Raw genomic sequence first — 17,007 nt, forward strand, 5'->3', positions numbered from 1 at the left:
TCCAAATTTGCTGGCATATTGAGTGCAGCACTTTCACAGCATCATCTTTCAGGATTTGAAATAGCTCAACTGGAATTCCATCACCTCCATTAGCTTTGTTCGTAGTGATGCTTTCTAAGGCCCACTTGACTTCGACATTCCCAGGATGTCTGGCTCTAGATGAGTGATCACACCATCGTGATTATCTTGGTCGTGAAGATCTTTTTTGTACAGTTCTTCTGGGTATTCTTGCCACCTCTTCTTAATATCTTATGCTTCTGTTAGGTCCATACCATTTCTGTCCTTTATCGAGCCCATCTTTGCATGAAATATTCCCTTGGTATCTCTAATTTTCTTGAAGGGATCTCTAGTCTTTCCCATTCTGTTGTTTTCCTGTTTCTTTGCATTGATTATTTAATAATAATAATCAAAAACCTTTCTTATTTAATACAGAGGAAATCCACCAGGCTCTAATTTAATAATAAAGTTCTAGATTGGCTGCTATGTTTATTATCCTCTCTCTCTTGCTGTCTCTCTCTCTTTGACCAAATTTTATCACTTCCCTGTGTTTTAATTCCTAATCTATAACATCATGGATTATCATTATCCTTGTAGTATCTAATCAGAGACATTCTGATAAATGAGATAAAACATGTGAAAGGACTTTTAAAGTTTTAGAATAAAAGGATTTCAGAAACCCAAGGTAGAATTATTCTGCTCCAAACACACACACACACACACATATACATATACACACATGCACAGACATATACACATACATACACATATATACACACACATACATATACAAACTCATATATACACACATGTACACATGCATACATACACATTCACATATATACACACATACACACATGCCCACTGCCATCTCTTTTGAAGAATCCTGGCTTCCCACAGGTAAAGCTTTTCTATAGTAAGAACTGGGAATCTGTTAAGCCCTGTCTATATATTTCAGAGAACTTCAAGACAACTCTGCTCACTGCCCCATCATTTACTAGTCATACTTTTTCTCCTTTCATATATCACTGGGGCTTCTCAGATGGCATGGTGGTGAAAATTCTGCCTGGGGCAATGCAGGGGCCGTAAGAGACCATGGTTTGATCCCTAGGTCAGGAAGATCCCCTGGCATAGGAAGCTCATTCCAGTATTTTGCCTGGAGGAGTCCATGGACAGAAGGGCCTGGTGGGCTACAGTCCTTGTAGTCGCAGAGTTGGACACAACCAAGCAGGTACTCGTGCATCTTTCCCTCAAAATGGCTATGTAAACCAGTCCTTCTATTAGAATCTCTATTTGCTGTAAGTAAATTGAGATCCATAGGAAAATCAAGAAATTTAAGTGTACCTTCACAAAGATGCAGAAAGCAGTTTAAAGCAAAGTGATGCAAATATTTCTTGAAACACCTGCTACCCTCCTGGGTTGTTGATGCATCCTGGGAATAAAAATGTGGCAGTGACATGAACTTTACTTGATCTTATTTTGCTTAATCTTGATTTTTGAAATGAAAGAGCAAAAGATGGGACTTCCCTGGTGGTCCAGTGGCTAAGACTCCAAGCTCCGAATGTAGGGGGCCCAGGTTTGAGCCCACATGCCACAACTAAAAATCCTGCATGCCTCGACTATAACCTGATGCAGGCAAATAAATATATAAAAATAAATATTTTTAAAAAGAGCAAAAAAGATTAAAACAAAGACAGGATAAGAGAACAAAAATCATGAGGTTTGTGTCTACGCTCAAGAGGAAAACCCTCAGAATTTTTGCCTAACATTTATTTAACTGAACAACAAAAATACATTAAGTACTGTTCACCATCCCTTGCTCTGGTTTCCTCCATTTGAGCTTCCCAGGCGGCACTGTGGTAAAGAATCTGCCTGCAATGTGGGAGACCTGGGTTCGATCCCTGGGTCAGGAAGATCCCCTGGAGGAGGAAATGGCAACCCACTCCAGTAGTCTTGCTTGGAAAATTCCACAGACAGAGGAATTTTGTAGCGGGCTACAGTCCATGGGGTAGCAAAGAGTCAGACATGACTGAGCACACAATGTATTTTTGGACCTTTTTCCAGAACCCAGGTAAGAGGATTCAGTTTAGGCATTCCACATTATCTCCCTCTTTTCCGGATAAGCCCAGGCTGTTTCCCTGAGTGAGCATAGAGCGGAGTTCAGACAATAAACCAAGTGAAGCAATCCACTTTGGACTCCACCCTTAACTGATACAAATCAGCACAGCTTTCTTGACACTGGTTTCTGCTTCCCACCACTGCCTGGTACGTTTTATGGAGTATAGTTAAAACGACAAACACTTATACATTGCTCACCACCTGTCAGGCACTGTTCTCAACACTCTACATATAGATGAAGGAACTGTGTCACAGAGAAGTTCAGTAACTTGCTCTAGATCACACAGCTAGTAAGCAGGGATTTGGAACTTCAGCCCAGGTTGTGTGGTTTTAGAATCAGGGCTTTTACATTACACGGTACGCTGCTCCCCTAACAGATTCTCAAAAATAATTTTTAAAAAAATTAAAATTGCCTTTAATATTGCTTTTGTGGGTTTTTTGGGAAATAAAGTTTAGAAAGCATAAAATGCACCCTTTTAATGTGTACAATTTAGTGGTTTTTTTGTATATTCACAAAGTTGTACAACCATCACTGCTATCTAGTTTTAGACTATTTTCATCACATCCTTTAAAAAAAAACCCTGTCCTAGAGGCCTCCCTGGTGGCACAGTGGTAAAGAATCTGCCTGCCAATGTAGGAGACACCAGTTTGATTCCTGTTCCAGGAAGATCCCACGTGCCGAGGAACAACTAAGCCCACACACTACAACTATTGAGCCTGTGCTGTAGAGCCTGGGAGCCGCAACTACTGAGCCTACGCACTCTAACTACTGAAGCTGGAGCACCCTAGAGCTGATGCTCCACAAGAGAAGTCACTGCAGTTAGAAGCCCGTGCACTGCAATGAAGAGTAGCCCCCCAATTGCCACAACTAGAGAAAAGCCCGTGTAGCAATGAAGACCCAGTGCAGCCAAAAATAAATAAATAAATAGATAAAAACCTGTACCAAGAGCAGCCACTTCCCAGTGCCCACCTCCCCACCACAAGCTCCTGAGCAATCACTAATCTATCTCTCATCTTTACGGATTTGCCTATTTTGGATATCTTATATAAATTGAATCATATAATCTGTGACCTTCTGTGTTTGGCTTTAGCAAGTTTCCAAGTTTCATCCATTGTATTAATGAGGGTTCTCTGGAGAAACAACCAATAGGAGATATATATATATATATATGGAAATTTATCCTATATATAATAGGATATATATATATATATATATGGAAATTTATTATAGGAATTGGCTTGCAAGGCTATGGAGGCTGAGAAGCCCCACAGTCTGCCATCTGCAAGTTGGAAGGTCAGGAAATCTGGGACTATAATTCAACCTGAGGCTGGAGGCCTGAAAACAGGGATCCCAGGGTCTGAAGTCCAGATTCTCCTTATGCCTATAGTGCATGGCCTTAATCACTGCAGCTTTGTAGTACGTTTTAAAATAATTAATTCTGGGGACTTCCCTGGAGGTTCAGTGGCTAGGACTCAGTGCTTTCACTGCCAAGGGCTGAGGTTCAATCCCTGGTCAGGGAACTAAGATCCTGCAAGTTTTTATATACCTTACCTACAGAAATCACCACTCCCCAGACAGCCAAAATTTATTTAGTTAATGTTGAAATAAAAATCAAAAGGTGCAGCACCTAATATCACTGTGAAACCATACAACTCAGAGTCCTCTCCCAGGGTTCAGTGAACTTTGTCTGAAGGATTTATCTCACACACTATCTGAATTTATATAAACCCACAACCCGTGGCCTGCTGATACTATCAAAGCTTTACTGCTCTTCTGTTTGTAGATAATCTAAGCTCATACCTTTAAATCAGCTTGCCTCTATTTCCCAGCCCATGTTAAGTCAGTCAATTAAAAATAATTTTGATAGCAACTCAAAGGGATGGATGGGAGGGGGTTCAAGAATGAGAGGATATATGTATACTTATGGCTGATTCATGCTGTTGTACGGCAGAAACCAACAAAACATTGTAAAGCAATGATCCTCCAATTAAAAATATTTTTTTTAAAAAAAGAAAAAAATAGCAGCCCAAGATGAGATCTAGAAAGATCAAGGTAGTGGTGGTGAAGAGGAGGTGCTTTACAGATAATGATAAAATCACATTTCATTTATCTGCATTTTTTTCCAATCCTGAAAACTTGGAGTGTTCTTCAAAGTTATCTTCAGTCTTAGGAAAGAAAGCCACTTCAGGACAACCCATGACCATTTTAACAACTTCATAGTGCATGTGGAAAATAAGGTCTAAGTACAAAGGTGACTCATCTAGGGTCAGAAAATAAATCAGAGATCTGATCGGATGTGGGACTTTCTGATCATGAATCCATTATTACTCTTAATGAACATGGGTGAGGACAAGAAAAACAGGGTGAGACTTTGAGGTCACTTAGTGATAAGGGAACTATTTGGGCCTCAAGAAGGAATATAGGTTTATGTACGGCTGATTCATCTTGCTATGCAGTAGAAGCTAACACAAAACTGTGAAGCAATTCTACTGCAATAAAAATTAATTAATAAAAATAAAAGAAGGGATGCAAACATGCCAAGTTAAATTCTCAGTGTCAAAAAATCATTCTGTTCCCACACTGTAATTGAAGAAACCAGCACTGTGTCTCCTGGGCCACTTCAGACACACCTCCCTGCTAAAGAAACTCTAAAAAGAGCAACCCTGCATTCCATTTCTTATTCCATTTCTTATTCTTATGAGATGCAACATGAATTCCACAAATGAATTCTAAACACGTACAATCAGAAGAGCCTTTTGAAAGCAATTAAACAAACCTAGCCTCCGTAACACCCACTCCAGTGTTCTTGCCTGGAGAATCCCAGGGACAGAGGAGCCTTGTGGGAGGCTGTCTATGGGGTCGCACAGAGCTGGACACGACTGAAGCGACTTAGCAGCAGCAGCAGCAGCCTCCGTAACTAGCTGATGAGGAAACAGGCGCAGGGTTCAGGTTTTTTCCAATAACTAATTAGCACTTGAGCTAAGACTAGCCTTGTGTGCCTTGAATGTCCATCTGGTCCTCTTTCATTATAATTTTCCACCCTTCAAAAGGCTGACTGGGTATTGGTTCTCTTTTTATCCAGTTTTGTACGGATGAGGATAAGGAAGATGAGCATAGTTGTTAGAATTCACCATGTGCCTACAGTTTCATAGTTTCTTCTGCCTGTCATGCCTTTGGGTTGTATATGTGTCTGAATTAACCTCAGAAAATCTACCGCATACATTTCTGAGGTTGAAGAGACTTTACATTCCAGTTGTATTTTCATTGCTGGCACTGCAGGGCTTTAAGAATGTTCCAGTGAATATTCTGCTTATTTATTCCTCCACCAAAACTCATTTTGATTCATACTAAGAGGTGAGCCCCAAAGAACACTAAAGGGGTCAGGAATTGGGACCCATGGGGAAAGACCACGGAGGTAGCAGAGCAGCTTCAAACCAGACTAGTTGGATCTGTGGTGTTTGCTTATAAATCTGATGGAAAGCAAGGCAGTCAAGACAGATTTTCAGCATTCCCTTAGCTCCCCGCCCCCTTCCTTGAACCACAAGCCTAGCCTGTCACTTCTACTCAGATAAACAAGCCCTTCCCCGCTGCTGTAGCCTTTAACTAGTCTGAGGCAGCACTGACTTTGGGCTCTGGCTGGTGGGGCATCACACAGCACTTAAGCAAGGGGCAGTGGACACTTGCTCTGTCTGGGCTAAGCCAACCCCATCCAACTTAAAAGCGACTTTGGAGAAGCGGATCCTAAGGACACAAACTCAGGGTAGTTTGGTCTACAATGGGTCTTGAAATCTGATTACTATCAGAAAAAAAAAAAGAGAAATTGCTTAGGGTCATCTTCTCTAAACTCCAAATTATCATCTTTGGCAAATATTTTTCATCATTCAGGTGACAGCATAATATGAATATAACATCTATGGTGTCTCCCAGAGTTGTTCAACACAACAGCCCATGTGTACCCAACAAGACAGGCCATTTGGTTAAATCATTCAAAACTGATGCTCTGGTGAAACCTAATAATTTTGAAGTTTTCTCCAGGAAGCTAACAGACTTCAAATATGAGTATTATATATGTATTATTGAGATTTTTCTATGGCCACAGTGTATGTGGTTCAGTGTAAAGAATCCACCTACCAAGCAGGAGACATGGATTCGATCCCTGGGTCAGGAAGATTCCCTGCAGAAGGAAATGGCAATTTGCTCCAGTATTCATACCAGACCCCATGGACAGAGGAGCTTGGTGGGCTATAGTCCATGGGATCTCAGAGTTGGATACAAATGAGCAGCTAAACAACAACAATTGACCTTTGAAGCACTTTTTTTCCTCAAACTTTAGCATCCCCTACAATTTCTTAGTAGAATTCTAACATAACCCAGAATTACATACATACAATAACTGTAATTTAGATCAATGCTCTGAAAACAGCACTGTATTTCTACGTATTTTGTTAACTGACAAAATACATATTATGCATATACACACTGTTATGTGTGTGAAAATAGGGTAGTTTACTATGACTGAAGGTGTAAGATGTTAACAGCTGTATAAGAAAAAACTTAAAGCAGGATTTCTTCTCATTTATCATTCTTACCAGTAATTTAGTCCATAAAAGTATAAAACTGTAGGTATAAAACATTCAGTCACTGTCTTCAAGTTGCTATGATCACTCAGTTGCTAAGAATTGGCTTTATTGAGGGATTTCTGTAGCAATTTTGTGGCTAAGATCCCACACTTACAGTGTACGTGGGGATGGGTTTGACTCCTGGTTGGGGACTGAAGATCCCACATGTTGCATGGTATGGCCAAAAAAACACCAAACAAACCAGGAACTGCTTTTATTGAGGTGGTGAGGCCCAGAGGGTGGAGTAAAAGAACCTGAACTCACCTCCTATCACCAGGACACCAAAATTACAACTATTTACAGAGCAACTATAGATAAAAGACCTGAGGAAGAGCAGGAAAGGTTTTTGACAACTACACCTATAAGAAGGACAATGAGTAGGAGAAGCAGAGTAGGAGAAGTCAAGACCCACGCCTGCAGCTGGGTACCCCACAAACTGGAGGATAGGAACTATTACAGAAGTTCTTGCCAAGTAGTGGGGTTCCGAGTCCCACACTAGGCTCCCAAGCGTAGGGTTCCTGAACCACTGGAAAGATGAGTGAAGGTTAGTAGGGCTTCCCTGGTAGCTCAGCTGGTAAAGAATAGGCCTGCAAGGCAGGAGACCCTGGGTTCAGTCCCTGGGTTGGGAAGATCCCCTGGAGAAGGGAAAGGCTACCCATTCCATATTCTGGCCTGAAGAATTCCATGGACTGTATAGTCCACGGAGTCGCAAAGAGTAGGACACTAACTGAGCGACTTTTACTTCACTTTCACGGCTTCCCTGGTGGCTCAGATGGTAAAGAATCAGTCTGCAATGCAGAAGACCCAGGTTCAACTCCTGGGTTGTGAAGATCCCCTGGAGAATAGAAGGGCTACCCACTGTAATATTCTTGCCTGTAGAATTCCATGGACAGAGGAACCTGGCTGGCTACAGTCCATGGGGTCAAAAAGAGTTGGACATGACTAAGTGACTAACACACAAATGCTGTGTTAGTTTATATAAATAAACACAGAGAATTAGACAAAATGAGGTTACAGAGGAATACACTCCAAATAAAGAAACAAAATAAAACACCAGAAAAAGAACAAAACTAAATGGAGATAAGCAACATATACCCAACAGTTTAGGGTAATGATCATCAACAATAATAGGAGAACTTTAACACCCTGCTTACATCAATGGACAGATCATCTAGGCAGAGAATCAATAAGGAGGGAGTGTGCAAAAAAGGAAACCCTTCTACATGGTTGATGGGAATGTAAACTAGTACAAATACTATGGAGAATAGTATGGAGTTTCCTCAAAAAATAAAAATAGAATTACCATATGATCCAGCAATTCCCCTCCAGGGTATTTTTCTGAAGAAAAAAATACTAATTCAAAAAGATACACACACCCCATATTAATTACAATATTGTTCATAGTAGCCAAGGTATGGAAATAGCCTAAGTGTCCATAAATAGTGTATGGAAGTGAAAGTGAAAGTTATTCAGTCATGTCTGACCCTTTGTGACCCCATGGACTATACAGTTCATGGATTTTTCCAGGCCAGAGTACTGGAGTGGGTAGCTTTTCGTTTCTCCAGGGGATCTTCCCAATCCAGGGATTGAACCCAGGTCTCCCGCATTGCAAGTGGATTCTTTACCAGCTGAGCTACAAGGAAAGCCCAACAATACTTGAGTGGGTAGCCTATCCCTTCTCCAGTGGATCTTCTCGATCCAGGAATCAAACTGGGGTCTCTTGCATTGCAGGCGGATTCTTTAACAACTGAGCTATCAGGGAAGGCCTAAATAGGTGGATGGATAAAGAATATGTGAGATAGATACACAGACAGACATAGAGAATGGAAAATTACTCTGTCATGAAAAGAATGAAACCTTACCATTTATGACAACATTAATGGATATAGAAGGTATGGTAGGTGAAACAAATCATACAGAGAAAGACAGAAAAATACCATATGATTTCACTTATATGTGAAATCTGAAAAAGAAAGCAAATGACTAAACCTAGCAAAATAGAAATAGACTCACAGATACAGACAAAAACAGGTAGTGGCCAAAGGGGAAGAGGGTGAGGTGATGGGTGAAACAGGTGAGACTTCCAGTTATAAAATAAACGAGTCATGTGGATGAAATATATAACATGGGGAATATAGTCAATAATATTGTAATAACCATGTATGATAACTAGACTTATTGTATTGATCCTTTTGAAATGCATAGAATTATCAAATTACTATTTTGTCCACCTGGAACTAACATATGTTGTAGGTCAATTATACTTTAATTAAAAAGAAAAAGAATTAGCTATGTTGGCAACTGGCTACCTCAATGCCAAAAAAGGTTATTAGTATAAATTAGAAAACAAATTAAGTGCAGATTAGGTGTGGCAGCCGAGAAGGCAATGGCAACCCACTCCAGTATGCGTGCCTGGAAAATCCCATGGACGGAGGAGCCTGGTGGGCTGCAGTCCATGGGGTCGATAAGGATCAGACACGACTGAGCGACTTCACTTTCACTTTCACTTTCATGCACTGGAGAAGGAAATGGCAACCCACTCCAGTGTTTTTGCCTGGAGAATCCCAGGGACTGGTGAGCCTGGTGGGCTGCCGTCTATGGGGTCGCACAGAGTCGGGCATGACTAAAGCAACTTAGCAGCAGCAGCAGGTGTGGAAGGGGCAAACCTAATGCTTAAAATCTGAGATAGAACTTAGACTGATGAGGGTTAAATAAACCATGAGCATCAAGGAAACCCTTGTTCCCTGGAATCTCACTTTTTAGAAGTGACTTTCACAGCATGGTATAGCTGGAGTATACATTGCCCAGTTCACCTGGAGTTGTAGGCAGGGGAAAGTTGTGGAGAAGGCTCCCTGAGCTTAGGAGTGTAAGAGTAATTTTAGGAAATTGAGCTGAAGTCAAGGCATGGATAGGAACCCCTTCACTTTATCCCCACTTCCTTTTCCTTATCCAGAGCTGACAGTCTCTGCAGCTAAATTCTAACCTATTCTCCTCATGATCATTCTGGTTAGGAAACTCAGAGAATTTACAAGAAATTCAAAAATAAAAGACTCATTTTTTTAATCAAAGAATCTCCCAAGATTTGCCAGTCTATCTCAACTCTTCATTTTCTAAGACAGAAAGATAATAATAACAATAAAACAATAAAGTATATTGACGTAAGTACCTTGTTCTTGGCTAACAAAAAGAGTGCCAGTGCTTAAAACTGGCATTAAAACCAGATTTCAGGTCCCTGGACTCCTTCCATTCTACACAAGACTCTTTCCACACTACACAGATATCTGTGTCATATCTCCTTTTCCTTTGTGTACACTTATTCCCTTCTACTTTTATTTTCCGCAGATGATAGGCTGATATAAAGACTGAATACCTCACCTACTTATTCAGTACTTAATCAGTTTGCCTACAGTCATCAGTTTCTTTCCAACCAGACAGTAATTTCCCTGATGGCATACTCAGCTTCTTTATGGCCTTTTATTGCATGCGTGCATGCATGCTAAGTCGCTTCAGTCGTGTCTGACTCTTTTCGACCCTATGGACTGTAGCCTGCCAGGCTTTTCTGTCCATGGGGATTCTCCAGGCAAGAATACTGGAGGGGGTTGCCATGCCCTCCTGACCCAGGGATCAGACCCACATCTCCTGTGGCTCCTGCATTGCAGGCAGATTCTTTACCACTGAGCCACCAGAGAAGCCCATGCACGTTTATTAGCACAGCCCAGAAGCAGACATAGAGCAGTAGCCTGGTGGGGAGCTAGAAGAGAAGCATGAAAGTCTTCATGAGAACAAGAATTTGGGGACTTTGGCTATTTTCCTCCTAGCTGTATCCCTAACACTTGGAAACAGGGCTTTTTCCAGGTGAATTTCAGTGTGGGTGTGTTACACATTACAGTAGCTTAATGCCTTTATCACCACAACTACCAATAGCTGTCAGTAACTAGGGGGAAGAAAGCTTGGTCTCAAATGTGTGAACCGCTCAGATGAGGAGAGGATTCATAACAGGAATCCACAAACACAGAAATAAAAGGGTAAGAAAGGAGACAAAATGGGAATGAGGCTGAGAGACTGATGAAAAGGACCAACAAATTAAGAAAAAGAGGAACTTCCCTGGTGGTCCAGTGGTTAAGAATCCACCTTCCAATGCACGGGGTGTGTGTTCAATCCCTGGTCAGGGAACTAAGCTCCCACATGCCTTGAGGCCAAAAAGTCAAAACATAAAGCAGAAGCAATATTATCACAAATTCAATAAAGACTTAAACATATGGCCCACATTTTTAAAAATCTTTAAAAAAAAAAAGAAAAAGGAAAGACAAAGATGGCATCAAGATGGTGGAACAGGAGGAGGTGGAGAGCACCTCCCCCCATGAACACGTCTAAAATTCATCTACATATGGAACAATTCTCACTGAAAACTAGAGACTGACAGAAACCAAGTTCCTGCACAACCAAGGCTGTAAGAAAGATGAACACTTAATCCAGTAAGAAGAGAATTAAAGTGATCAGGTCAGGACTTGGGAGGAAAAGGAAGATCACACGGGTAGAGAGCCATGCTGGGGAGTGGGCAGTTCAAGCCACATATTGGGCACCCCAGTCCTGGGGTCCTCTGTTGGGGAGATGGGTCCCCTTGGCAGGTGGGAAGACCACCAGGACTAACAGGAGAGCTGTGGGGAACCTGGACTTACTCAGGAGGAGCGCACATGCACTGGCCTGCCCCCACAGGTGGAGTGGAGGTGCTGTGGCCCCAATTTTCCCGAGACAGCCTGGGCGCACGCCCCAGCTGATGCAGGGGGAACGAGCCCCCATTTACCCTGGGTCACAGCGTGACACTGGATCAGGGTGGCCATGACCAGGAAGAAAGCTCAGCTGTGGGAAACGCAGGGGTGATCTGGGTGGGGCAGAGCCTGGGTGAGGCAGCAGGAGCCATTGTCAGAGCTTATTCAACAGTACCTCAGAAGCAGCCCAGATCTTTGAGGTGGCCGACCCACCATAGCTCCTGCCTGCCCACCAAGTCATTTCAGTCATGTCCAACTCTTCGTGACCCCAGGGACTGAGGCGACCAGGTTCCTCTGTCCATGGGATTCTCCAGGCAAGAATACTGGAGTGGGTTGCTATGCCCTCCTCCAGTGGATCTTTCCAACTTAGGGATGGAGCCTGAGGCTCCTGCACTGCAGGCGGATTCTTTACCACTGAGCCACCAGGGAAGCCCCTACCCCAGCTCACTCAGCCTGCCCTGAGGTGATGCTCCACAACAGGGATGGACAGTGATCAGCCATGAGGGACAAAGGGACTTGAACCCAAAGCTACATCTGAGCAGAGTGAGAGAAACGACTGCAGGCATTGGCACAGGTAGCCCATCAGAGACAATTCGGATCTCTGTCTGTGACTGGAATAAGTGGACAGACCCCGTGGACCCCCTTGCTTCAACACTACTCCCTGTAGGACAAGGGTCCCAGAAAAAAGAGAGGGGAAAACACACTTAGAGGAAACAGAGGGGCTTCCCTAGTGGCTCAGCAATAAAGAATCCACCTACCAATGCAGGAGACACAGATTCAATCCCTGGTCCAGGAAGATCTCACATGTTGTGGAGCAATTAAGCCCATGTGCCACCTCTACGGAGCCTGTGATTAGAACCCAGGAGCCCCAGTGACTGAGCTCCCATGCAGCAACTACTGAAGCCCATGCTCCTTAGAGCCCTTGCTGTGTAATGAGAGAAGCACTGCAATGAGAAGCCCAAGCACCACAGCAAAGACTAGCCCTGCTCGCTGCAACCAGAGAAGAGCCAGTGGCAACAGAGAGACAGCACAGCCAAAATACATAAATAAATAACCTTTAAAAAATAAACACAAGGAAACCAAGCCAGCTTGGCCCAGCCCTCAGGAATTCTGCTTCAACAACTTGGAATTAGCCCTTATCCACAATAGAGCAGTCATGGCCACTGGGAAGAGGGGAAGTTCCTGCTCACACCAGCTTCGGCTCTTGCCCCTACATGTCCAGCCTGACCTCCTATTAAGATGGCAGCTTCCAGCACTGCTGCTAAGTCACTTCAGTCGTGTCCGACTCTGTGCGACCCCATAGACGGCAGCCCACCAGGCTCCCCTGTCCCTGGGATTCTCCAGGCAAGAACCCTGGAGTGGGTTGCCATTTCTTTCTCCAATGCATGAAAGTGAAAAGTGAAAGTGAAGTCGCTCAGTCATGCCCGACTCTTAGAGACCCCATGGACTGTAGCCCACCAGGCTCCTCCATCCATGGGATTTTCCAGGCAAGAGTACTGGAGTGGGGTGCCATTGCCTTCTCCAAGCTTCCAGCACACCCTGAGGAAAGATGTGATTACATCCACATTAAATCCAGCTCTCCCACCAAAGGCACAGGGCACACCGAGTCTACACAGAGATGCTCCCACCCAAGAACACCCCTTTAAGACTGCAAGAGGTAACTATTTCACCTGAATTTAGGTCAGAGAAAGTTAAACAAAACAAAACAAACAAACAAACAAAAAAGGCAGAGGAACTGCTCTCAATTGAAACAGCAAGAAAAATATCCTGAAAAAAATATAATAAAACAGAAATAAACAATTACCAGAGAAAGAATTCAAAGCATTAGTAATAAGAATGTTAACTAAATTAGAGAAGAGAATAAATGAACACAGTGAGAATTTTAACTAGAAAATATTTCTAAAAACTCTAAAAAATGGAGAATTCAATAACAAAAAGCACACTAGAAAGAATAAATAGCAGATTAAGTGATATGGTAGAATGCATAAGTGATCTGTAAGATAGAGTAATGGAAATCACTTGATCATAAAAGCAAAACGAGAAGCAAATTTTAAAAAATAAAATCAACCTAAGAGATCTCTTGGATAAGATTAAATGCACCAATATTTTCATTAAAGGGTTTCCAGGGAGAGAAGAGAGAGGGAAGGGGATCAAAACTCATTTATAATCATTTCAAAAAGAATAAAACACCGAGGAATAAACCTGCCTAAGGAGACAAAAGAAATATACTCCAAAAACTATAAGATGCTGATGAAGAAAACTGGAGATAACACAAACAGATGAAAAGCTATATCATGTTCCTGAATTGGAAGAATCTATGTTGTTAAAATTACCATACTAACTAAGGCAATTTACAGATTCAATGCAATCTCTGCCAAAATATCAATGGCATTTTTTATAGTTGTTGTTCACCAAGTCATGTCCAACTCTTTGTGACCCCATGGACTGCAGCACACCAGGCCTCCTTGTCCCTCACCATCTCCTGGAGTTTGCCCAGGTTCATGTCCATTAATCGGTGATGCCATCAAACCATTTTTCATAGAAGTAGAACAAATAGTTAAGAAATTGTTATAGAAACACAAAAGAGCCAAATAACCAACCTTGAGAAAGAAGAGACGTGGAGAAATCACTCTCCCTGACTTTAGACTAGACAACAAATCTATAGTAATCAAAAATAGTATGGTATCATTGACTCAGTGGACATGAACTTGGGCAAACTTTGGGAGATAGTGAGGGACAAGGAGGCCTGGCCTGCTGCAGTCCATGGGGGTCAGAAAGAATCAGACACTGAACAACAACAACAACAACATAAAGTGACTGAATAACAATAACAACATAAAGCAGTGAGATCAGAACATTTCTTTACACAAGAAATTCAAAGTGGTTTAAAGACCAAAATGTAAGACCTGAAATCATAAAATTTCTAAAAGAAAACATAGGTAGAACACTCTTTGACACAAATTATAACGATATTCTCTTGGATCATTCTCCTAAGACAAAAGAAATAAAAGCAAAAAAAGAAAAAGAAATAAAGAAATAAAAGCAAAAAGCCCAAATGGAATCTAATTGAACTTAGAGGCTTTTGCACAGCAAAGGAAGCACCAAAAAACAAAAAAACAATGTATGGAATGGAAGAAAATGTCTAAAAATGATACAACTAACAAAGGCTTAATATCCAAAATATACAAACAGTTCACACAATTCAATATTAAAAAATAACCCAATCAAAAAATGGTCAGAAGACCTACATAGACATTTTCCCAAAGACATACAGATTGCTAAGAGGCACATGAAAAGATGCCCAACAACACTAATCAGCAGGACAATGCAAATCAAAATCACTGTCACCTCACACCTGTCAGAATGGCTGTAAATAACAAATGTTGGAAAGGAGGTAGAAAAAAGGGAACTCTTGTACACTCTTGGTGGAAACAAAAATTGGTGTAGCTGCTATGGAAATAATATGGATGTTCCTCAAAAAACTAAACACAGAACGACCCTCTTGTTGTTTAGTCACTGAGTCGTGTCTGACTATCTTGTGACTCCATGGACTGCAGCCCCCCAGGCTCCTCTGTCCATGGGATTTCCCAGGCAAGAATACTGAAGTGGATTTTCATTTCTTTCTCCAGGGGATCTTCCCAATCCAGGGATCAAACCTGCCTCTCCATTTGCAGGTGGATTCTTTACCACTGAGCAAACTGGCAAGCCCAAACCCACCATAATACCCAGCAAGTCCACTCCTGGGTGTCTATCTGGAAACACAAAAACACTAATTTGAAAAGATTCATGTGACCCAATGTTCAAGGCAACATTATATACGATATACAAAGTATATTGCAATAGAAGCAACCCAAGTGGCAATCAACAGATAAGTGGATAAAAAAGAGGTGGTACGTATATACTATAGAATATTACTCAGCCATAAAAAGGAATGAAATAATGCTATTTGCAGCAACATAGATGAACCTAGAGAATATTATGCATAGTGAAATAAGTCAGACAAAGACAAATACTGTATTCACACTTACTTGTGGAATATAAGAAATAAAGCAAATGAATGTACATAGCAAAACAAAACAGACCCACAGATATGAAAACAAACTAGTAGTTACTAGTGGGGAAAGAGAAGAGAGAAAGGGCAAGACAGGAGTAGAGGATTAAGAGACACAAACTACTCAATATAAAATAGATAAGCATATTGTACAGCACAGGGAATTATAGCCATTATTTTGTACTAACTTTTAATGGAGTGAATGAAACCTATAATAATACTATAAAAAATCAATCACTATGCTGCACATCTGATACTAATATAGTATTTTAAATCAACTACACTTCAATACAAAGAAAAAGAGAAAACAAGAAGAAAACTGAAATTCCTGTAAACAAAGAATAGCATATCACACTACAATTTTTAAGCGTGATTACAGATATTATCTCACTTAAATATCACAACAACTACAAGAGATAATTACCATTCTTAATTATGCTTAGCAGATGAGAAGCTGAGCTGAGCCCAAAGGCGGACTGAACGACCTTACTGTCCTGTGACAAGTAATTCCTGTACTAGACTGTTTCTATCTCCCCTCTCACGATGGCCTCCTCTCCAGGAATACACAGAGACCCCTCATCCCTTCGCTTTCTGGCTGCCTCTCTCCTTGCCCAAATGGCTGAAAATTGCCAAAATTCTGTCTTAAAAAAAGACAGAAGCCCAAACTCGCAAGATGCCTGTTCGGAAGAAATACAGATTCATTCACCTGGTGATTGCTGTTTGTTCACATAAATACAGACAGCCACCCACAGCCATCCCCCTTTCGGCCGCATCACTACCATCCTCCTCTCATCCTTCATACCCCCAAACCATTTCCAGTACCTTGTCCCTCCTCCGGTTCCTCCTCCGGTCACTCTGTATTTCAGATGAAACTGGCTCAGCCAGGGAAGGGGGGGAAAAAAACAAAAAACAAACTCGTTTTGCGTAGGGCAAGTTGTGCCGGCCTCAAGGAAATGCTTTTCAGTCCCTCCTTCCCACTGTGGGGCGTGGCCGCGGGCAAAGGATGGAGTTTGGGCGGGCTCCCCACAAAAGGAAAAGTCTGCGGGCACTGAGGTTTCCGGGCCTCACCACACCGGAACCAGAAGGAAACCTCTGCCGAAATTGTAAAAGCTGGACTTGTTGCTGATCAACTTATTCATTTCCTTCTCAAGCGATTGCTAGACAGTCAGGTATAAGAGACCTGCCTGTCCAGGTGATAATGCAATCACGATGAGGCGCAACAGCGCCACCTTCTGTGCAACTCAGTAACAGTTGCCTTCTTCGGTGCTCAAAATGGCCAGGATTTGACCTTGGGCACAGGGACAATCGCAACCCCAAACCTTTACTGAGTGCCCCAGTTAATACTGACCATGAGGCAATAGATAGGGAATAATTGAACATAAAAATCTCCGGAGTAAGTAATCAATCATTCACAAATGCTTTTAAAATAATCTTTGTGCTGGGTTTTCCTCT

General features: G+C 41.9%; 1 protein-coding gene across 3 annotated transcripts in view; it reads right to left on the reverse strand.

The window, feature by feature from the left end:
- Positions 1-16,688, reverse strand: part of STYK1 (serine/threonine/tyrosine kinase 1) — a 55,232-nt gene extending 38,544 nt beyond the window's left edge. The window contains exon 1 of one of the 3 annotated variants that reach the window (XM_010858669.1): positions 16,378-16,688. The gene's annotated coding sequence lies outside the window, so the exon portion shown is untranslated. The remainder of the gene's footprint in view (positions 1-16,377) is intronic. The other 2 variants (XM_010858670.1, XM_010858671.1) reach the window with 2 other exon arrangements.
- Positions 16,689-17,007: the final 319 nt, after the last annotated feature.

The sequence above is a fragment of the Bison bison genome, unplaced genomic scaffold (genome assembly GCF_000754665.1).
Source record: "Bison bison bison isolate TAMUID 2011002044 unplaced genomic scaffold, Bison_UMD1.0 scf7180017864390, whole genome shotgun sequence".
Taxonomy (NCBI): Eukaryota; Metazoa; Chordata; class Mammalia; order Artiodactyla; family Bovidae; genus Bison; species Bison bison.